Genomic DNA, 24,547 nt, shown 5'->3' on the forward strand with positions numbered 1-24,547 from the left:
AGTTTTGTAGTTTTACATGATGTGGAGTTTCACTGGTGGTGCATTCATATACGAGCCTAGGAAAGTTATTACCAATTCATTCCAAATTTCCTATTCACATCTCGCTCCCTTTCCTTCATTTCCCTATGTTTAATCCACCCTCCCTTGTTGTGTGTTAGCATCCCCATATCATAGAGGACATTCAGACTTTGTTTTTTTTTTTTTTTTTTTTGGGGGGGGGATTGGCTTATTTCACTTAGCATGGTATTCTCCAGTTCCATTCATTTACTGGCAAATGCCATAATTTCATTTTCTTTATGACTGAGTAGGGCACCTAGGTTGGTTCCATAGCTTAGCCATTCTAAATTGTAAATTGAGCTGCTGTAAGCATTGATGTGGTCTCATCATCACTGTAATACACTGATTTTAAGTCCTTTGAGTATATACCAAAGAGTGGGATAACTGGTATTGCTATCTATGCAAAATTGAAGTTATTTACACCTATCTTATCTGTAAATGGAAATGCTGTATAATGGTGTGCTACCACATGTCTCTCCCCAGCTTCACACTGGTAGCTTAAAAGTGACAATGGGAAGAGCATTGAAATTATGAACCATAAAAATAGGGCTGTGGTGTAATTTCCACTTTGGGGATAGTATGCACAATTCTGCTATGAACATTCACATGCAAATTTTTGTGTGGACACAAGTTTTCATTCCTCAAGGGGAACTGCTGTGCCAAAGGACAGCTCTCTGTTAGCCTTTGGAGGAAATGCCAGACTATTTTCCAAAGCTGCTGCACTATTTCACGTGCCCACCAACAGTGTATGAGGGCTCCAATTTCTCCACGTTCTCATCAGCACTCGTTATTGTCTCACTTTTTTTATTATAGCCACACTAGCAGATGGGAAGTAGGATCTCAGTGTGACTTTAGCTCCTCTGAACCTCAACACTGTGCTTCCTGGGGAAGAGAAGAAGTGATACAAGACCTCATGTGTGGTGGGGTACTGTTGGCTTGCACTGAAACTTGTAGAAGACATGTCTCTGAAGCTGAAGCTGAAGTCAGAGAGGGCCCACGGGGCACAACATGAAGGAAATCTGGGAAAAGAAGAAGCCATATTAGGCTGGGAAGGCTCATGAGGGCAGAGCGTCATCCATGGCTTGCAAATAAAACCAGGCTTGGTGGAGCCATTAGACACAGAAATCTAGCTCTCAGGAACTGACAGTCATGAGAGATTGTTCCAGATTGCCTGGAGTATATGGTTTCCATACAGTGGCTTACCCCCAGATTTGCCTGCCCTCCATGTGCCAGATGACCCGCTAGAGAAAAATGGCTTGCTTAATTCCACCTATTCTGTTTCTCACAGAAGAAGCTCCTCCTGGCCCCCTTTTAGATCTGTACCACTATAAATAAAGAGAGCATGGGCTCCTCCATTTTGTTAGAACCAGACCCTTTAGCATAGCTCAGTCCGTCACACCCCCTGATTCAAGAGATAATTGTCTCCTGTGTTTTTTTTTTTTTTTTCTATTAGATAAATTTCTTAGCAATTAATTTACAGCCAGCCCATCCCTCTGACAGGAACCCTTCCCCTCCCCCACACAGGACACACCGTGAGACATGAGGGTAGCTGGGCCTGGTCTGGGCCTTGCAAGATGATGAAATTTGGACATGGAGAGGAAGTCAGAGGACATTTTGATCAAGGGAAATACTATGATCAAAGGTGGGTGTGATGTGGGCATGAGGGTGGCAGAGGATAGTGAGGAGCACAGAGGGTCTTGTCAAAGGGAGACATGGGAAACAAGAAGAGTGGAAAGGGGCCAGGTGCCATTCTTCCTTCATAATGGGCCACTGGGACCAGAGAAAGCAAAGGCACCTGATATACACCATGTTGCAAATCTGTAGTGCATAGAAGTCCAACCACACTTTGAAACTTGGGTCTCCTTAACCACCAGCTCTCATGCATTCAGTCTGTTCCTTCAGCACAGATACCCTGAGACTTCCATGTGGGCAGGCCCTGTGCTGGGAGTGAAGCTTCAAAGACAACCAATGGCTACTTTTGTCTAATGCTGGAGATAAGAAGGAAATTTTTTTAATGGAATCATAATAGCTAAAATTTATTGGGCCAGACACTGTCCCGAGTGTCTTATGTATTTTAAGTCATTTAATCCTTGTCACAAACCTGTGGGATAGGCACATGTATACTCATTTTACAGATGAGGAAATTAAAGATCGAAGATACTAAGTAATTCACACCCAGTCACATGGCTCGTGAGCAGTAAAGCCTTCGGTGGATCACAGCATTAATTACTAGGCTGGAGCTGGGGAGATAGCTCAGTTGGTAGAGTGCCCGCCTCGCAAGCACAAGACCCTGGGTTCAATCCCCAGCACCGAAAAAAAAAAAAATTACTAGGCTGTGCTGGTCCCTATTTGGGGAAGGCATGGGAGAAAGTACCTGTGTGGAAAAGAAGTGAAGTTTCAGTTATAAAAATGATTAAAGAAACCAGACTAGTGGTGCACACCCAGTGGCTCAGAAGGGTGAGGCAGGAGGATTTCGAGTTCAAAGTCAGACTCAGTAAAAGCGAGGTGCTAAGCAATTCAGTGAGACCCTGTCTCTAATGAAATACAAAATAGGACTGGGGATGTGTCTCAGCGACTCAGTGCTTCTGTGCTCAATCCTCAGCACCCCCCACCAAAAAAAAGGAAAGAAAAGAAAAAGAAAGGAAGGAAGGAAGGAAGGAAGGAAATGATTAAATATGTTCCTGGTTCATTCCCAGGCTTACTTCCTAGGTCTCAAGGTGCTGCTCCACCCTCTGCCCCTCACCTAGGCCACTCCCAAAGGATCCAGACCTGGGGAGGATACAAACTTGTTGCTTGAACAGTATCCACTCCAACTTCCAAACCAATCCTCATCCCTCCTGATTTTTCTTTGGGGAGCTCCACTCTTACTGGTGACAAAGTCCTGTGTTTGGGGTAAGACTAGCCTTCAAGTCATTGGAATTCTACCCCACTTGCCCAGGTGATGGATTCAGAGATGGGTAGTAATTAAAGCCTAAACCAATAAGCCCTCAGCTTTTCCTTGGCCACAGTGATTTCAAGGGCACTCCTGAGGGGTGAAGGCAAAGCTTAAGGTGGAATAGGAAGATGCATGATGTGATTTGCTGTTTGAGATAGAGAGATGCCCTCACTCTCTGAGCATTGCCCAGGGAAGCACATTGTCCTGAAGGCAACTGGCATCCATCTTAAGCCAAGAGAGAAGAGAACCTTGGAATAAGAGCAGGAAGATCAAACTAAACCAGGTCCTTGCTATCATTGAATCAGCAGATCCACCCAGCCCACCCCTGTCTTTCTGGGTTTTCTTGGGAAGCGAAATGTTTCCTGATTGCTTGAATTGGTTTATATTGGATTATGTTGAAACAGAACCATTCTTTAATAATCGAGGTCCACAGGAAGCCCTAGAACTAAACAACCCCTCCAAGAATCCAGTCCAGACCTCTGCAGCCTCTGGCCCAGACAGGAGTGAGTCATTTAATCCTATTCATGTAGGAGCCACTTCCCAAAGGCCCAGGAGTCTCTGGAGAGAGCCCAGGGCCCATGACATGCCACCCCTCCTGACAGTGCTACTGCTTCCAGACAGTCTCTTGGGCTCCTTTATTCAATCATTACATTTTTCATTTTTTTGTTTATATTACAAGCATTTATTTTTAATTTGGATAATTTTCCTCCTTTTCTTCTGCATGCCTTTAAAATAGATCTGCAGTGTAATGTTGCTCTCTATATATTTGTAGCCAAGAAGCCCCAGGCTCTGGATCATTATGTACCTCTGTTTTCCCTTCTCAAGTCTTCATTTAAAACCCACAATGCGAGTCCAAACGCATAAGTGAATTCAGTAAAGTAGCAGGTTACAAGATCAATGCCCATAAATCCAATGCATGTTTATACATAAGTGATGAATCTTCAGAAAGAGAAATTAGGAAAACTACCCCATTCACAATAGCCTGGAAAAAAATAAAATACTTGGGAATCAATCTCACAAAAGAGGTGAAAGACCTCTACAATGAGAACTATACAACACTAAAGAAAGAAATTAAAGAACACCTTAGAAGATGGAAAGATCTTCCATGTTCTTGGATAGGAAGAATTAATATTGTCAAAATGGCCATACTACCTAAAGTACTATACAAATTCAATGCAATTCCAATTAAAATCCCAATGACGTACCTTACAGAAATAGAGCAAGCAATTATGAAATTCATCTGGAAGAATAAGAAACCCAGAATAGCTAAAGCAATCCTTAGCAGGAAGAGTGAAACAGGGGGTATTGCAATACCAGATCTTCAACTCTACTACAAAGCAACAGTAACAAAAAGCATGGTATTGGTACCAAAATAGAAAGGTAGATCAATGGTACAGAATAGAGGACACGGACACAAACCCAAATAAATACAATTTTCTCATACTAGCAAAGGGGCCAAAAATATGCAATGGAGAAAAGATAGCCTCTTCAACAAATGGTGCTGGGAGAATTGGAAATCCATATGCAACAGAATGAAACTAAACCCATATCTCTCACCATGCACGAAACTAAACTCAAAATGGATTAAGGACTCGGAATCAGACCAGAGACCCTGCAGATTACAGAAGAAAAAGTAGGTCCAAATCTTCACCTTGTTGGTCTAGGATCGGACTTCCTTAACAGACTCCCATAGCACAAGAAATAAAAGCTAGAATCAACCACTGGGATAGATTCAAACTAAAAAGCTTTCTCTCAGCAAAGGAAACTATCAGCAATGCGAAGAAAGAGCCTACAGAATGGGAGAATATCTTTGCCAATCATACTTCAGATAGAGCACTAATCTCCAGAATCTATAAAGAACTCAAAAAACTCTACTCCAAGAATTCAAATAATCCAGTCGACAAATGGGCTAAGGAAATGAATAGACACTTCACAGAAGAAGATGTACAAGCAATCAACAAACATATGGAAAAATGTTCAACATCTCTAGTAATAAGAGAAATGCAAATCAAAACCACCCTAAGATCCCATCTCACCCCAATTAGAATGGCGATTATCAAGAATACGAGCAACAACAGGTGTTGGCGAGGATGTGGGGAAAAAGGTACACTCATACATTGCTGGTGGGGCTGCAAATTAGTGCAGCCACTCTGGAAAGCAGTGTGGAGATTCCTTAGAAAACTTGGAATGGACCCTCCATTTGACCCAGCTATCCCACTGCTTGGCCTATACCCAAAGGACTTAAAATCAGCATACTACAGAGATACAGCCACATCAATGTTCATAGCTGCTCAATTCACAATAGCCAGACTGTGGAACCAACCTAGATGCCCTTCAATTGATGAGTGGATAAAGAAACTGTGGTATATATATACAATGGAATATTACTCAGCCATAAAGAATGATAAAATTATGGCATTTGCAGGCAAATGGATGAAATTGGAGAATGTCATGCTAAGTGAGATAAGCCAATCTCAAAAAGCCAAAGGACGAATGATATCGCTAATAAGTGGAGGATGACACATAATGGGGGGGAGGGAAGGGTTAGTGTTAGGGTTAGAGTTAGGGTTAGGGAGGGGGGCAAGTATGGAGGAAGGAAGTACTGTATAGAGGGTAAAGAGGGGTGGGAGGGTGGGGGGAAGGGAAAAATAACAGAATGAATCAAACAACATTACTCTATGTAAATTTATGATTACACAAATGGTATGCATTTACACCATGTACAAACAGAGAAACAACATGTATCCCATTTGTTTACAATAAAAAAAGAATTAAGTTTATTTACATGTATAAAAAAAAAAAAATACCCACAATGCACCAGATAGGCAGAGCTTTCAGGCATTTTCTGAAGGTTGAGCACTTCGCTTTTGCACCTCAGTCAACTTCTGCTCTGTGCCTAACATCTCCTAAAGACAAGAATGTTGCCCTTGGGTGTGCCTCTACTGAAGTTCCAGCTACACATCAAACAGCCCATCCATCAGAGCAGAAGAATTTTCTTATGAGATTCTTAAATATCGCCTGGGATAATGAGCAGAGGTCCATGAATTTTGAAAGCCAAAAGGCCCTCTCTTTTGTTAGGCCACCCCCAACTGAAAGCAGACAAAAAAAGGGAAGGACAAAATAAAACAGACTTTGTCTTATTAACCTGGCACGCATGCCTGGTGATCGGTGGCTTAACTGGCAAATCACAAAGACCTCAATGGGAGATTCAAAATGCAACGAGTGACTGTCACTATGGAAACAGCTCCAATGAACCCCAAGAATGAAGGACCTCGGCCTGGGGGAAATACTGGAGGAGGGGAGACGGGGCTCTGAATGTGGGGCTGTCCTGGGGAGGAGGGGGGAGCGATTGAGCAAATGTCTTTGCATTCTGAAGTCAATGCAAGAAGGTTGCCCCCAGGTCACAGGATTTAGGAAAAAACCCATGTCCTCTGTCCCACTCAGCTGGGGAGACACAGGCCACAAGAATCTAGTGAATCTCGGCTGGCTCCAGGGCACAGTTGGCCCAGGCCTGTTGCCTGTGGGACCTCAGAAGAGTGTCCACCCTGCAGAGGTCCATGGCACTAGGACTGGAAACCCTGGATGAAGCAAAAGGAAGCAACATTCATCTGCGATGGGAAATTAGACTGGAGCTTTGGCTGATTCAAAGCTGTGGGCAGTTAAGTATTGGGCTGGCCTTTTCTCTCAGGAAGTGATCAGATTCGAGGACATATTTTAAAAAAGAAGTTTCCCCAGAAAAGCACCATTTTCAAGATAAGGCAAGGCACTTTGGTCAAGAATAGGGTCTATCCCAAGGCTAGGGCTGGGGACCCAGCACTGGACCTAATGGCATCTGCCATCCCTTTCGGCTCTGTGATTCTGTGATAATTGATGGCGGGTTTAGAGATTTTATAATACACTCATGATTACAAGGCACTCTTTAAAAGTACCATGTAGACATTCTAAATAGCATGGTTGTGGACAATTACCCAGTTGGGAAATTGTACCAACACAAGAGCTAACACAGGAGCAGGGTCCTCTTTCGGTATCAAGGGGCAGAAGAGGCTCTCTAAATATGAAGCCACAACCTTCCAGGGAGGCTTTCAAGGAGGTACAAGTGTATTATCAACTTTGGTCTCAGTGCACAAATGTCATTCCATGTTTAGTGCTCTGAAAGTAATAGTAGCATTATTAATAGTAATGAGAGCATCAGACTGAACACTTACTGGGTTCTGGGCATATTCTAAGGTTGAGCACCTTTCATTTGAATATCCAAAATGCTCCAAATCTGAAATCTCTTGAGTGCTGGTATGGTACAACAGGTCTGATATTTCAAAATAAACAAATTTTGTTTCATGCACAGAATTACTTAAAATATTGTATAAAATCATCTTTGGGTTACGTGTGGATGAAGTATGAAACATGAACGAGTTTTGTGTTTAGTGTTGGGAATCCCATCCATAAGTTAGCTCATTAAAAATATATGCAAATTTTCCAAAACCCTAAAAAAATCCAAAATCTGAACAAGCATTTGGGATAAGCAAGACTCAACCTGTACTTTGATGAGAACAAATTCTCCCATTCAATCCTCATAGTTACTTTTTGAGGTTTTCCTATTTTCCAGATTCATCGATTAAAGATTCTTCCCAATCTTGCCCTAAGAAGTTTATACTCTGGCTGGGTTTGAGGCACGCCCCCTGGCCCTGTGCCCCAGCTAGGTGACATGGTCTGGGAGCACAGTGCTGACACACAAAGGGCATCTCTCACCTGCCCCCGCAATGGGCTACTCCCTATGGCCTTCCAGGCAGCAAGTGAGTTCCCCATGAGAGGCTGGAATAGAGGCATTTGCAGAACCTTGGTTCTAGGAATGGCATCCCCACAAGAAGAAAGGGCAAGGGAGCACGTCAATGCCCCTCCAAAGGTGTCACCCGCAATCCTCCTTCCCTCTCACTCAAAGCATTAGCCAAGTAAATTCTCACAAGATATGAGGGAAGTCACAGAAAAACAGTGTAAATTTACAAGTTTGGAGAAAAGAAAAGTGATAGATAATGCAAAGTGTTCAAGGCCCCTGGTTAGGCTCATAAAAACAGAGCATGCTTTTTGTCCCTCTGGAAATCACTGGTTTCTTAGACTGGGTAATTTTTTTTTTTTTTCTTTTGCAGTCCTGGGGACTGAACCCTGAAGCACTCTACCACGGAGCTCATCCCAACATTTTTGTTTTTAATCTCTTTTAGATAGGGTCTCACTAAGTTCCCAGGTTGCTCTCAACCTTGTAATCCTCCCACCTTGGACTCTGAGTCACTGGGATTACAGGTGTGGGCCACCACACCTAGATGATTTGGTAATTTATTAACAATAGAAATTAATTTAGAAATAAACAGAAATTTAGTTCTAGAAGGGGGAGTCCATGGTTTACCCCATTCAGACAGGCTGTCCCTAGGTGGTTATGTTCCTGTGACTCTGGCTTTCAAAGCTGCTCACATAGGTCCAGGCTATGCCTACCTATTCCAAGCAGGTTGTTATGGTTTAGATATTACGTGTCCCAGAAGAGCTCATCTGTGAGAAATAATGCAAGAAAGTTTAGAGGTCAAATGATTGAAATATGAGAGCCTTAACCTAATCATTGTCTGGATGTGGGTCACAGGCAGGGCCACGGACGGCTTGCACCTGACCTTTGTGCATAATGGAGGCACCACTTCTTTAATCAAGCCTTGGGGACACCCAACTGCCAGACCTTCAGGTGACTGTTCACATGTGTGTTCTCAGGGGAGGGTGTGACGATGGATTTATCAGTAGAACTACACTGTTCAATATGGCAGCCATTAGCCACATATGATTATTTCAATTTATTTTAAATTAGTTAAAAGTAAATAAAACTTATAATTGAGTTTGTCAACTGCTCTAACCACATTTCAAGTCCTCGATAGATGCATGTGACTAATGGCTACTACATTGGGACAAAAATTATCATTATTACAGAAAGATTATTGGACAGAACTGCTCTAAAACTCAGCCAAAAGGCCACAGTCACCATGCCTGAAGCTCCATATATGTCTACAGTTGAATGGTATCCCTTTAGATGTGGTGTCTTTGTGCTGTGCCACATGAACACACACCTGTGTTGACCCTGACCTTGTGCTCATTTCTCACTGATTACTGGCAAGGAAGACAAGTCTCCCAGGAGTGGCTTGTCTTTAGACTAACCATAATTCCACTCTGGTGTCTGAAATTGTACCCCTCCTATGGCTCAAGGCCACTCAGAAGAGATGGGAAATCACAAAATCAAGACTGTACCAACAAAAGGATGGGATAGATTTGGAGTTAGCCTACAACTCGTTAGATGCCAGTCAGAGTTAAATAATATACCCATAGCAGTTCGTATTGTGCCTAGAACTTGATAATTCCTCAATGGCTTTTAGCTACCAAAATCTAACTGATCAATAATTACATCTTGCCAGGCACTCTGGTGTATGCCTATAGTCCCAGCTACACTGAAGTCTGAGGTGTGAGGATCAATTCAGTCCAGGAGTTCAAGGTCAACCTGGGCAACATAGATAGACCCCATCTCACAACAATAGTAATAATAGCACCCAAATTATGTTTTGACCACTGCCAGAGCTGAGCATCTCACAGGAATACAAAAGAAGCACCACAGGGGTTCCTGTGATCCCTCTGGGAGCAACAGAGAAATAGAGGACGCTTGTCAGGTCTCCTTCCGATCTGGCTTTTCAGGAGGGCATTCCTAATAGGGTCTCGGCCCTCTGTTACCCCATTACCTTTGAGTCCCCTGAGGGGGTTGTCTGTGTGGAACAACAGCATGACACAAAACCCCGAAGAGCTGACTCAGGCAGGCTGGGCTGAAGCCAGTGGGTCCTCCTCCCCTGAAATGAGCACACAAATGAACCTGCCTGTCACAGACACCTCCAGAGAGATGAAGCTGGGCTTGCAGAGATGAGCTCGCTGAGATAAAACCTTGCAAGAGCTTTGGGATTCTTGGGAAACACCCTCACCCTCAGTGAGCTCAAGGGATGTATCTGCTTTCATCTTTCTTACCCTCTAAAGAGTGGGTGTTTAATATTCCAAAGCAGGCTAATTTGTCAAACAAAATAATGAATGCTCATGGTTAGAAACATCCAGCCACACCAGAATATTTTGACTTCATATTCTCCTTCATTATCAGAGATTATTAAATATCAACACATTAGGATGGAAGCCACAGCTCATTAATGCTGAAGATAATTGCATCAAGTTGTCCATACTGGCTTTTCCACTGGGCTAAATCTGTTGTTATCAAGATTTGCTGTAGGGAATATATTTGCATATCTAGTAAGAGTAAACGCCTAATAGAGTAAAAAGTTTACCTCCAAGGTGGTGGGACTTCTACCAGTTTTGGTCTCCACGCATAGATCTTTGCCAGTTTCTGTTAATCTCTTCATCACCTGACTTGCACGGAACAAATGCTTAAAGGTGGTGGAACCAGCCAGGAAAATAAAGTCAATGTCCAGAATTTATTTAAGAGAAATATGAGTCATTCTTTGTTTTTAGAGTCTCAATGACTAATATACATGAACTCCATGTAAAATTACAGTAAAAACTTACTAATGTCTGTAACAGGTTGAAATCTCTCTCTAGCCATTATCTTAAACTTAACACAACCGTGCTTGCATCCCCAAAGCAAAAGTCTCTAGAATTCCACTGAATAGTGGCGTCATCTGGTGGACATTGGTGATACTGCACTTCCCCTGAAGTTTCATCATCCTTGCATGAGAAATAGTCATTTCTTAATTGTGCTAAGTTGCTCAGGAATTCTTGTAAGCCATTGATACCACCTTTGTTGAACATCTTCAGTTAAGCTACATATTTCTCAATGAATACAGCACTTAAAGGCTGCTATCAAGTAGTATCTACTGATAGAGTCCGTTTCTATACTTTTCTAATTGTTTAGTATAGAGATCTTATCGCCCCAAAAGGTTATGAACTCCTCCAGGGCAAGTCTTTGCCCTCTTCTTACACTTTATACTTCCTATTAGTAGGTTCTCAATAAGAACTTGTCAAGGACCGAATAAATCACATAACCCCTGAGGTAACTACATTAAAGAGAGCAGAGCGTGCAATTAAAAATGTACAGAATTTGGAGGCCTAATAACAGGGTTCTCTTTGTACACTGTTGTTGGGATTATGAATTGGTACAGCCACTATGGAAAACAGTATGGAGATTCCTCAAAAAACTAAAAGTAGAGCTACCATAACATCCAGCAATCCCACTTCTGGGTACATAGTCAAAGACAATGAAATCAGTATCTCTAAGATGTAACTGTACTCCCATGTTCTTTGCAGCATTTTTCACAAGACAAAATATGAAAATTAAAATTCATTGACTGATGAATTTAAAAGTGACATGTAATGTAATATAATATACATATAATGGAATATTATTCAGCCATAAAAAAGAACGCAATTCTGCTAGTTGTAACAACATGGATGAATCTGGAGACTATTTCGCTAGTGAAACAAACCAGATACAGGAAGACAAACATAGCATGATTTCATTTATATATGGAATCTAAAAAATAGAACTTATAGAAGCAGAGTAGAAAAATGATTTCCGAGTGCTGGGAGTTAGAGGAAATGGGAAGATGCTGGTCAAAGTGTACAAAATTTCAGTTATAAGAATTAGTATTGTCAAAGTGGTCATATTATCAAAGCGATATACAGACTCAGTGCAAACTCCATTGAAATACCAATAACATTCTTCACAGAACTAGAAAAAAAAAAGTCCTAAAATTCATTTGGAAGAATAAAAGACTCAGAATAGCCAAAGCAATCCTAAGCAAAAAGAATGATGCTGGAAGATCATAACATAGATCTACATAGATCTCAAATTATACTACAGAGTTACAGTAACAAAAGCAGCATGGTATTGGCATCAAAACAGACATGCACATCAACACAATAGAACAGAAGATGCAGAGACAAATCCACATAGAGAGAGTCATCTGATATTCAACAAAGGTGTCAAAAACATAAGTGGGGGAAAAAGATAACTGGGAAAGTTGGATATCCATATGTAGAAGAATGAAACGAGACCCCTATCTCTCACTCTGCACAAAAGTCAAAGTCGATCATAGACCTAGGAATTAGACCAGAAACTTTGCAAGTGCTAGAAGAAAATGTAGGTTCAACATTCCAACAGGGCTGGGGAGATAACTCAGTTGGTAGAGTGCTTGCCTTGCAAGCACTAAGGCCCTGAGTTCAATCCCCAGCACCACAAAAAAAAAAAAAAATTCCAACATATTGACACAGGCACTGACTTTCTTAACAAAACCCCTTAAAGGGCAAGAAATAATATCAAGAATCAATAAGTGGGATGACATTAAATTTAAAACCTTCTGCATAGCAAAGGAAACAATTAAGGGCATGAAGAAGTTGGGTGTGGTGGTACATGCCTGTAATCCCAGCAACTCAGAAGGCTGAGGCAGGAGGATCACAAGCTCAAGGTCAACCTCAGCAATTTAGCAAGGCCCTAAGCAACTTAGTGAGACCCTTTCTGAAAATTAAAAACAAGAAGGACTGAGGATATGACTCAATGGTAAAGCACCCCTGGGTTTAATCCCCAGGACAAAAATAAATAAATAGCATTAAGAGAGAGTCTACCAAATGGGAGATCTTTACCAGCTGCTCCTCCAACAGGGGACTAATAACCAGAATTTATAAAGAACACAAAAAACTTGGCAACAAAAGAACAAATAACCCAATTAATAAATGAGCAAAATAACTAAATAGATGCTTCTCAAAAGAAGAAATATAAATGGTCAAAAAATACATGAAAAATGCTTAATCAGGGAAGTGCAAATCAAAACCATATTGAAGCCAGGTGTGGTGGCACACACCTGTTATCCCAGAGGCTGAGACAGATGGATCACAAGTTCAAAATCAGCCTCAGCAAAATCGAGGTGCTAAGCAACTCAGTGAGACCCTGTCTCTAAATTTTAAAAATACAAAATAGGGCTGGGGATGTGGATCAGTGGTTGAGTGTCCCTAAGCTCAATTCCATTAGCACTCCCCACAACAAAACACATTGAGATTTCACCTCACTCCAGTTAGGATGGCAATCATCAGAATACATGTAATAATGAATGCTGGTGAAGATGCGGGGGAAAATGTACACTCATACATTGTTGGTGGGATTGCAAATTAGGATAACCACTCTGGAAAGAAGTATGTAGATTCCTTAAGACAACAGGAATAGAACCACCATATGACCCAGTTATCCCACTTCTTGGTATTTATCCAAAGAACTAAAACCAGCATTGATAAAGGCACATTGATGTTTATAGAAGTGCAATTCACAATAGCCAAATTATGGAACGGCCTGGTATCTGTCAATAGATAAATGGATAAAGAAATTGTGAGATAATATATACACACATCACACAAGGGAGTTTTACTCAACCATACAGAAGTTAATTATGGTATTTGTTGGTAAATGGATAAAACTGGAGAACATCATGCTCAGGGAAATAAGCCAGACTCAGAAAGTCAAGGGTGGAATGTTTTCTCTTATATGCAGAAGCTAGAACAAAGCAAGGGGAAAAGAGATGATCTCATGAGAATCAGTGGAGCATAGGAAGGGGATTGAGGGGAAGGGAGGAGGACAGGGAAAGGAAGAAAGATGGAATGAAATTGACCAGATTATACTTTCTACATATATGGATACACTACAGTGAATTTCACTTTAGCTATATCTATATATCTATAAAGCACTAATTTTAAAAAGCTATAAATAAATAGAAGGAAGACCAATGGAGTAAAGAAAAGGAAATGGGGGGGAGGGAGGATGGGGGGAAAGAGGAAGCACCAGGGACTGAAATGGAGTAAATTATATTCCATGCATGGATGATCATGTCAAATTGAACCTCACTATTATGCATGACCATGATGCACTAATAAATTTTAGGGGGGTACCAGGAATTAAACCCAGGGGCACTTAACCACTGAGCCACATCATCAGTCCTTTTTTATATTTAGAGACAGGACCTTGCTAAGTTCCTTAGGGTCTTGCTAAGTTGACAAGGCTGGCTTTGAACTCACAATCCTCCTGCCTCAGACTCCCCAGCTGCTGGGATAATAGGTGTGCACTACCACACCCAGCACTAACAAAATTATTTCAAAATCATGAATATGCCCAGCACCAATAAACATATTTTTTAAAAGATGAACATGCTGGGGCAGTGGCACATTCGTGAATCCTGGGGGACTGAGGCAGGAGGATCATGAGTTCAAAGCCAGTCTCAGCAACTTAGTGAGGCCCAAGGCAATTCAGTGAGACCCTTTCTCTAAATAAAATATAAAAAAGGGTTGGGGATGTGACTCAGTGGTTAAGTGCCCCTGGGTTTAATCCCAAGGACCAAGAAAAAAAAGAAAAGATAAAGTATGCAGATCTGTTGTAGTTTGTAATAATGTTTGTGTACTTGAAATTGCTAAAAGGGTAGATCTTAAATGTTCCCACTCCATACAAATAACACACACAAATAAGGACTGTGACTCAGTGGTAGAGCACTTGCCTAGCATGCCTGAGCCCTGGGTTTGAAACCCAGCATTGCAAAAAAATTTTTAAAAATTAATTAATTTTTAAAAACATATATAAATAATTAGTATATGAGGTAATAGATATGTTAACTGGAGTAATCACTTAATACATACCTATATAAAAATCACATTTAGCATCTTATATATAAAAGATTTGTATGTGTTGATAAATAAATAGAAAGCATAATAACAAGATTCTCATTCCAAATTTTCCATTTAGTATGTGTGGTATTGGGGAATTTGAACGTTGGTTTCTGGGAATCCGTAAATTGGGTACATTAAAAGTTCCCTCACAGCATTTTTTTGACAATCAAATGTGATCAATGGAGTGAAATAGTACACATTGTGAGGTCACTGTTAGTTGCTTTTACTGCCCCTTCCCTTCATCCTCCCTTGACATTTCAGAATGCATTTTTTGCTTTAGGTTATTGCTATTATATCCACTATGATCACCCAACCATAAAAGTGCAAGACAAATTTTCCCTTTAAGCCCAGGACCACACTGACCATCTCTCTCCTTGGACATGCAGAATGGACCAGGCTCCTTTCCACTTCTCCTGCCAATCAAAACAAGAAACAAAAATACAAAGACCCGGGTAGGGGAGCTTTGACAGGGGAGCTGCTCGCTGAAAATGATGTGGGTCATTTACTGGATGGGTGGTTTCGTTTGATGGAATTTGACAGCCACGAGGGAATGGGAGCCCGTGGTTTCTTGCCCACGGTTAAGAGAAAGGCAGTTTGGGGAGGCAAGAGGTCCCTTGGCCCCTCCCATAGCTGCTCTGACCTGACCCCTTGGAGACACTTGGCAACCTGGAACAACCACCTTTAAAACCCAAATGGGAGGAAGAGTCTGGAAAAGTGTTGTTTTTCTCTCTTTGAGGGTCTTATGAAAGTGGGACTTGACTTTCTCAGAAGGAGAATAACTAAGGGAGTTTTGGGGAAAGAGAATTTATTTCCATGTAACAATAAACTTCCTACAGGTCCTGGAGGGAGTAGGAAGGAGATGATCCCCAGCCCAAGGTCTCCTTCCCCCTGAGGCCAGCCAGCAGGGCTGAGCACCACTGAACTTATAGAACTGACCAGCCTTCAGGATGAGATCCAACTTGGATCAATTTCCCAACTTCACGACCTTGTGAAAGGGAACACTCCCTCTCCATGCCCTTCAGCCTCTTCCAAGTATTGCTCTGTACTCACTGGTGACAGTTCTCCAGGGAAATCTAAGAAAGACAACCAGGCAGAGGGCAGAGAGCCCCTCGGGCTGCAACCGCTGGTCACTCAGGCCCTAGTCATGCTCAGCCCCAGGACCAGGATGATGCCAAGGGTTACTCTGACCAGCCAATGGCTGACTCCCTGCTTCTAGGGCCAAAGACTCCCTAGGATACTCAACCTAGCTCTACCCACAGACGGTTCACTCCTTACCCTTCCACCCTCATCCTTACCCCCTTCTTAGGCAGAATTTGCTTAGACCTACAGTAAATGCCATCAGTCCCCACTCACCTTCTCTCTGCCCATGCTGGTGGCCTTAGGCAGTCTTTAAAATGACTCCAGTGATTCCCATTCCCAATATCCAAGGCCTTAGTAATCCCCTCCCCTTGAGAAGCACGCTTCCAAAGCAACAGAATCTGGTGACGCTGAGGAAGCATTACTTCCATGGACAAGGTTATTAAACATTCAACTCTCATTTTGCTCGAATATTCTCTTGTGTGCTTTTAAAGGCAGCTGTGAGGTTGGAGAAGCAGTGGCCAAAGAGCGAGGGCAGAATCCAGCAAGAGTCAACAGGATCCAAAGCTCCCAGTTCAGCAGCCCCGGAGGAGATGAGCCCCCCATAACCATGTGAGTGAGCTCACAAGTGGCCCTTCAAGTCAAGCCTTCAGAGGGCACACCTGCCTACTCAATGGCCTTTTCTGCAGCCCCATGGGAGGACCCCAAACAGAGGGGTCTCCTATGTCCTGCCCAATTTCTGGCTCATAAAACACTTTTGAGATAATAAGTATGCATTGTGTTCAGCTTTTAATGAATACACTGGCTTTCTGCATCTCTCTGTCTCGGGAGCAAGCTTGACCCCAGCAAGTAACCACAAGAGCAACCCTCAACCGTTGGATTTGGATACAATTCCCCAGCACCCAGATCAGAAGTAGGATGATTCCAAATGATCCCTCCAGGGGTTTCTAGCTGATGGAGCCCCACTTGCTAGGAGAGGTGATCCTCTGGTTTAAATACCCTTTCCTGGCTTCCCTCCCGCACATTCTACACTTCCCCACTCCTTTGTGAATTCCCCTAGATTGCCTCTGAGAGATGACTTGCACACATATGCTGTCTGCTTTTGGAGAACTTTAACACAGATCGTCATCTTATCACCCTTCTGGGCTCATAAAAAACAGAATCTTTTCCCAATGTATCAGAGCCCTGCTATTTGAGTTGGATCCTCATCCTTAGCAAAAAAAAAAAAAAAAAAAGCCTTCTCTCACCACAGTCCTCAGCTCACTATGCCCCAGGGTGGCCCTGAAGCAGTTTTTCAAGACCCACATCACATCCTGTAAATCTTCCACCCCTTCCTCAAGGAAGCCTTTTCTCACCAAAACTGAGCAAGCTGCAAACAGAGCTTGGAATCTGTGGTCAGTTTTACTGCCCTTAGTCTCCAAGTACCTAATATTTCACTCAACTCTTCATGGGTCTGCACTAAGTGGAAGGAGCACCCCCCTTGTTCATTGTGTTTCTAGTTCTGTTCTTTGTTTATGCGTTAATTAAGCACATGTCCACCAGCACCACGGAGGGTCAGCTCTCACATCAGGCGACATCTCTCAGTGGGTCCTTCATATCTCACAAGCAGTCTGCGGGTATCTGAGAGGCTGAGGAGAAAGGTGGTTGTCATTTGCATGTGTCCCCCAAAAGTTCATGTGTTGGAAACCTAATCTTCAAATGTATACGTAAATTATATTTGGAAGGGGGGTCTTGGGAGGTCGGTAGAATTAGATGAGGTCATGAGGGGGTGAGCCTCATGATATTATTAGTGGCTTTGTAAGAAGAGGGAGAGACCCAAGTGAGCGAGCCTGCCTGCCTCACAATGGGATGCCCTCCACCATGTTACAACACAGCAAGGAAGCCCTTGCCAGACACTGAACAGAAGCTGGCCCCATGCTCTCAGGCTTCCCAGCTTCCAGAACTATGAACCAAATAAATTCCTAATTTTTATAAATTACCTGGTCTCAGCTATTTTGTTATAGGGACAGAAAATGGACTAAGACAGACATTGAGGGAGTAAAAGCCATTGTCATCAACTCCCATAATTTTTTAAAAATCACGAAAATGTCAGGCCCTGCCAGTCTCCCCATCCTCACTCCTGCTATTTCTGCCACAGTGTCTCTGTGTTGACGAATCAGCCCCAGATTACATTTTCAGAGTGCTAATGAATCCTGATGGGCTTTCCTGGGAGTTCATCCTCAGCTGCTCTTGTTCTCAGCCTCACTCTCAGCCTCTGCATTTCCTTCTAAAGGATGTCCCTCCACATTTCTAGAGATAACGCAGAACTTGTTTATTGTCCCAATTTCTCCAGAAAAGATCCCCAATACAAATAAGATGAACTCATGTGCTGTAAGTATGCAATTATATTATTAAAATTCCAAAAGATGGAACTGTGTTGCACACCAAGAAATCAGTGAGGCTAGGTGAGAATCTGAGGCACCTCCTCCTCTGCTGACTCCCCTGCCCTCACCCCAAAGTTCTTCTTCATTGAGCCCCAGTGGGGCCTTCACCACCATGCCTTCCAAAACACAGTGCTTTGGTTTTATTCTAGAATCTTCTACCAGGCCCAAATGCTTTCTGATGAGCTGTTTGATGTCTGAAAAGCCAAGATCCTTGGTAGGGGTGTATGGTTTCCCACACTTTTGTGGGATGGGTGAGGAAGTCCAGAGTCCGTAAGCTGGCCTTGCTACACCACAGATTCATCTCATAGCAACAAGAGCATCAGACATTTCCTAGTAGGAATACTGTGGGTACACTGCCCAACTTTTCAGAATTTCACCTTCTTCATTGGTGAAACAGACACATTAACACCTACCTCACAGGCCTGTTTTGAGGGCTAACTGAAATAAGGTCAGTTTTGCAAAGTGAGCTTAGATCAATAGATATTTCCCACTAATGACTCTAAGCGAATGCTACCCAATACAGAAGCCACTAACCCCATGTGACTATTTTACATTTAAATTTATGTGAATTAAAATTAGAATTCAGTTCCTCAATTCAATTAGCCACATTTTGAACACTCAATGGCCACCTAGGACTAGTGGCTACAGTATTAGACATTTTCATCATTACAGAAAGTTTTAGTGGGAAATTTTAAAGATCTTAATGCCCAGGCCATACTCCAGAGCAATTACAATAGGAATAGCTCAGAGTGAGTCACTGCTTTTAGGATACCATTTTGTTTTGTTTGCAGGGAGGTGCTAGTTGCTTTAGGATCCCCCAGTGATGCCAGTGTGCAGCTCAGGTTGATAAGGACTGACAAATTCTCCACAACCAAACTCTTCCTGAATATTTCACCTGCACAAACTCAATATCTTCAGTCACTGCCTGGGGAATGCTTTAGAGATGTGCCCCTCCCTGCTATCTATGGCATTCATAACCTCTAATCTTCATTTAGCACCAAACCTCAGTTTGTTACTCCTTTCTGCATGTGGTTTTCAATAGCCCTGCTAGGACTGAGCAATATAGGACAAGAACCAGCCCAAATCCCCCAGAGCACTGGTCAGAGGCCTTGATCCCATTCCACTGTACAGACGAGGATACAGACAGAGGCAGTACCTTCCTCTATCTTTGGAGACCTCACAGCTGAAAACCCCTCATGGAAATGAGCATGAATGAAGTAGTCAGCCTGGGATAGAACACACCACTGGTTAGGAAGCTGGCGAAATATTCCCACTGGCTTTGCCTCTCATGACATTAGCCAACAGCTGCCCATAGGTTTTTAAAGAACATTCCTGAGTGCAAAATCCTATGCTAGATACAAAAGAGAGGGAAGCAATTAGGAGCCAGTCTAAATGCCTAGAGATTTCACAGTACCATCTCATTTAATCTTAAGAATCAATGTTCTTACAAATGAAGTAACTGAGGCTTAGTGAACTTAGATAACACCCCTAAGAACCCAGGTAGTCCAGGATAGATTCTCAATTTAAACTTTAGTCTTTCAGATTAAGAAGTCCACACTTTTTCTCCTGCTCTATGTAGCCAGTATCTGTCCCCCCAGTACAGTGGGGCTAATAGTACAGATGAAAAGGCATAGCTCACACAGAGAACAATAGATATGAGTGTATTTGTATTAGTCAACTCGCCATTACTACAACAAATTACCTGAGGCAATAAACTTAAAAAGAGAAAAGGTTTATCTGGACTCATAGTTTCAGAGGCTTCAATGTGTGAGCCCCATTGCTTTGGGGCCTGTGACAAGGCACACATTATAGCAGGGAGCATGTGGTTAAGCAAAGCAGTTCACCACATGGTAGCCAAGAAGTGAAAGAGAGGAAGAAGGAGGGGCCAGGGTGCTGATATGCCCTTCAAGGGCAGGACCCAATGACCAGAAGACCTCCCACTGGGCTTCACTTAAAGTTTCCACATCCCCCAATAGCACCACAGGCTGAACACCAAGCCTTTAACACACAGGCCTTGGAATGACACTCATCCAAACCACTCTTACCCAATTACCGATAGAGACTTAGAAGAACAAAATGCTACCTGGTCCATTAGGGCAAGGGAGAAGAGTTGGATCCCCTCAAGAAATCAGCCTTGAACTGGGTCTTAAAAACTGGCTTTCCTTAAATAATAGGACATAAAATTAAAGACAATCCAAGCAGACTTACTAACATGGAAAGATTTAAAAGTCTCGTGTCAGAAGAATTGTTCACTGGAACTAAAAGAAAAAGAAAGAAGCAGTATTTGACAATGGGTAGTGAAAATAACAGAAGGTAATTGGGCCGGGGATGTAGCCCAGTGCTAGAGCACTTGCCTAGCATGTGCAAGACCCAGAGTTCAATCCCCAGTACTACAAATAATAACAACAACAGCAACAACAATTAAAAAAAAAAAGGTATTTGAGCACTGGCTTATGCTGAGAACTATCTACATATCTAGTCCCCCTAAATGCATAGTATGATTGATCCTATCATTATTCCTATTTGTCCAATGAGGAAACTAGAACAGAAAAAGGCTAAGTGTGAGCCAGAAGTAGTGGAGCACACCTGTAATTCCAGCAACTGGGGAGACTGATGCAGGAGTCTCATAAGTTCAAGGCCAGCTTGGAATACTTAGGGAGACCCTGTCTCCAAATAAAAATTAAAAAGGCTGGGGATGTAACTCAGTGGTACAGGAGTGTCCCTGGGTTAAATCCAATACCACAAAAAGATAAAGACAAGAAAAGGTTATGTCTGCCCAAAGTCACTCAGCAAGTGAGTTATAAGTAGATCAAGAATTGAGCATCCATGATACTCACCATGGATGGACCCTGACATCAAGCTGCCTGGTTTTATAGCCAGCCTCTATGCCCCTAATAGCAGCACCCCCCTTGCAAAAGACTCTCTAGGACTTTCTTATTTGTAAAATAAGAATAATTACAGTCCCCACCACACTAAACTGTTTTCTCAATTAAATGACAAAAGGTACCTCCAAGTCTTAGCCCAGTCTCTGGCAAGCAGTAAGGGCTCAGTACTTCAGCTGTTACTACTACTAAGAGCCCATGTCTGGGTGATACTTAATTTCCTGAGGGGAAGCAACAGCACCAGGAAAAATTCTGGTTAACTGAGCCAGAATATGTGGCCTCAATGATTACGGGACTATCACCAATCTCTCTGGAAAGCACTGGTCTGATCCAGCCTTTGAGCTTGGGGTACTCTCTAGGAGGAGAAACTAGGTCCATAGAACCCTTAGCTTTCAGGGCTGGAGGAATTTGGGGATTTCTTTTGTGCAGCCATCATGGACCACAGAGGGAGCCTCAGACTGGACCCGCTTCCAGCAGAGAAGCTCCATGTTCATTAATGGGTTCATTTGAGTAAAGAATTCTGTTAAGAAGAAGGCAGAGGGGAAGAAGAGAGGAAGGGAATTCTCAAAGCGTTGACAGTACAATCCCTCCTTTAGTAGACGTGAAGTTAGGGGATCACCCTGACAGGGACCATTCTTAGTTTGTGGGCTGACAGGCATGGACTGTTTCTCAGGGCCATTATCAGAATCAAATACTATGAGCTGATCAATACACGATGTATAAATATCCCACAACATCACACTACACCCTTTAAAGGTATATGATTACTATGTCGGTTTTTTAAAAAACACAGGTAGGCATGTTGGTACTTGCCTGAAATCCCAGCAACTTGGAAGGCTGAAGCAGGAGGATCACAAGTTCACAGCCAGCCTCAGCAACTTCACAAGAGCCTGTCAATAAAAAAATAGAAAGGACTGTGGATGTAGTAAAATGACCCTGGGATCAACCCCCAGTACAACAACAAAAAAAAAGAAGGCTGCATCTTCATTCTTCAGGGACCGCTCCATCACACAGGGCTCCTCAGGGGGCACTACGCTCATTATATTTAATGTGAATGGCACCTCTAAGGGGTCATGTAACTCCAAAGCCCCGGCAATTAGATAACATAACGTTCCTGATCCATTCGGAAAGATCACAGAATCTTATGTGTGTTCTGAGTCTTATAGTTCATATCAGAGGTGGGCAAAATGTTTCCGTCACAGGTTAGATAATAAATATTTAGACTGTACAAGTCATAGTCTATGTTATGTGATCTCCACTCTGCCACGATAGCCCAAAAGCAGCCATAAGCGATCAGTAAATAAATCAATAAAACTTTATTTATTGGCACTGAAATCTGAATTGCATCTAGTGTTCATAGGTCACAAAATATCCTTTTTTTTTTTTTTCAACAACTTAAAAATTTTAAAACCATCTTATTTTGTGGGCTGTACGAAAATAGGCAGCTGGTCAAATGTGGCTCCTGACCCCTTGTTCACTGATTACTAGCTCCTGGGATTTGTTCCCATTTCTTTCTCTCTTAAGCTTCATAAGACTTATGAGCTGAGCCTGGTTGGTACATGCCTGAGAACTCCAACTACTTGAGAGATTCTAAGCCAATTTGGGCAATTTAGTGAGACCCTGTCTTAAAATCAAAAAATAAAAAAAGGACTGAAGATGTAGCTCAGTGGTAGAGTACCTCGGGGTTCATCCCCAATACCACCCACCTACACACACACACACACACACACACACACACACACACACATACACACACCCTCCCCATGAGCACCCAGTGAGGAACATTTGTTTTTAAGCGATGAACCTATATCTTTATCACGCAGAGGCAACAGTTTACACTAGGTTCCACTCTGTGATGTACATTCCATGGGTTTTGATAAAAACGTAATGATACACATCCCCCTTTACAGTATCAGAAGGTATAATTCCACTGCCCTCAAAATCCTGTGTTCTCTACCTAGTGATCCCTCTCTCTTCATACTTTTAGCAACCAGTGATCTTGTCACTGTCTCCATAATTTTACCTTTTCCAAAATGTTGAATAACTTTTCTTTTTGAAAAGTAAACTTTCTTTGTATAGAACAAATGCAGAGGCTCAATCCACACAGTCAGAAACCATCTCCCCACTGCTGTTCAGCAATCACAGACCCAGCCTACCAGTTTCTACCTTTTCACACCTCCGGAGGCCTGGGTGTGCTTTTTGAAGGGAGATGTTGAAAATGAGGTGCTAGGGAGACAATTAGGGAAAGAGATCAGCAAACATCTGCAGCAATAGGAATTCCAGTGGCCAGTCCAATCTGAATATGTAGATTTAGGAGACTCTGCCCAGTGGTGATAGATGAGCTCTCCAGGGGAGATTAAATCAGATCAACCCTTGAGGAATTCCCAAGGGTACCTATGTGAGAGAGGCCTTGCAGGGAGCACTGACCTCGGGAAAGATGCAGACAAACAGGGGTTTTTTAGTCAAGGAGGGAGGGTGGGGGGATTCTGCTGTGTCCTGGGGTTAAGCCAAGGACAGACTGAGCCAGTAAGAAAGGGGATACCATGCCTCTACCACTAGACCAAGGAGAAGAAAGGCAGACAGAAAGCCATGGAATCCAGCAGAAGGAAGCCCTGGGGAGAGCAACTCAGCAGGAGCCTGAAACGAAACCAGATACTACTGAATTAAAAGGGAGTGCACTCCTGTACCACAAAAAAAAAAAAAAAAAAAAAAAGAAGGAGTGCAGCATCAGGAAATACAGGGCCACAGAGGGAAGCCTTTATGACAGGTCATATCCTTTACCCAAAATGTGGGTCTCTGATGTATTCCAGAGTCCAGACCTCTTTGGATTTGACAGAGGTGATTCAGTGCACATACTGTATTATGGATGTAAGGCACCCAGCAGTCTAGGAGGAGACCCCATCATCAAGCACATTGATACTTCTACATGAATCATGGTGTCCATTATACACCAAGTAGGATGGACAAAGACTATAAAGTTTCAGCTCTTTCTTAAGAAAATCCTTTTGGTTTTTAGAGGTTTTTGGTTTTGTTTTTGATTTTGATTTCACAACAGAGAAGAGATCCCAGCCTTTCCCTGCCCCTCTCTCCCAACTTTTAGATAGAACATCATGGCCTAATTTTTATGCCCAAAAAAAAGTCTCAAGACTGCTACAAATAAGGGCCCCCAGGTGGTTTCACACAGGTGTTCTTCCTTTAAATTGGGCTATAGATAGCTTTGAAAGACAGAATCCAAATCTGATTATCTTTGGATCCTCAGCACAAGGCATGGTAGCTGGCATGTAATGCCTGCCCAGTAATTTGAGTTGCACTGAATTCTTACTCTATCTAATCATTGCTCTACACAGGCCTGATCGCTGTCCCAACTTGGCTCTTTCTGTGGCGCAACCTCCCACCCTTGCAATCCAAGCTCCAGGATTCCTTCTCTATGGATATGCAGCTGGCACATCCTATTTCTCTTC

Source organism: Sciurus vulgaris, assembly GCF_902686455.1.
Source record: "Sciurus vulgaris genome assembly, chromosome: 12".
NCBI lineage: Eukaryota > Metazoa > Chordata > Mammalia > Rodentia > Sciuridae > Sciurus > Sciurus vulgaris.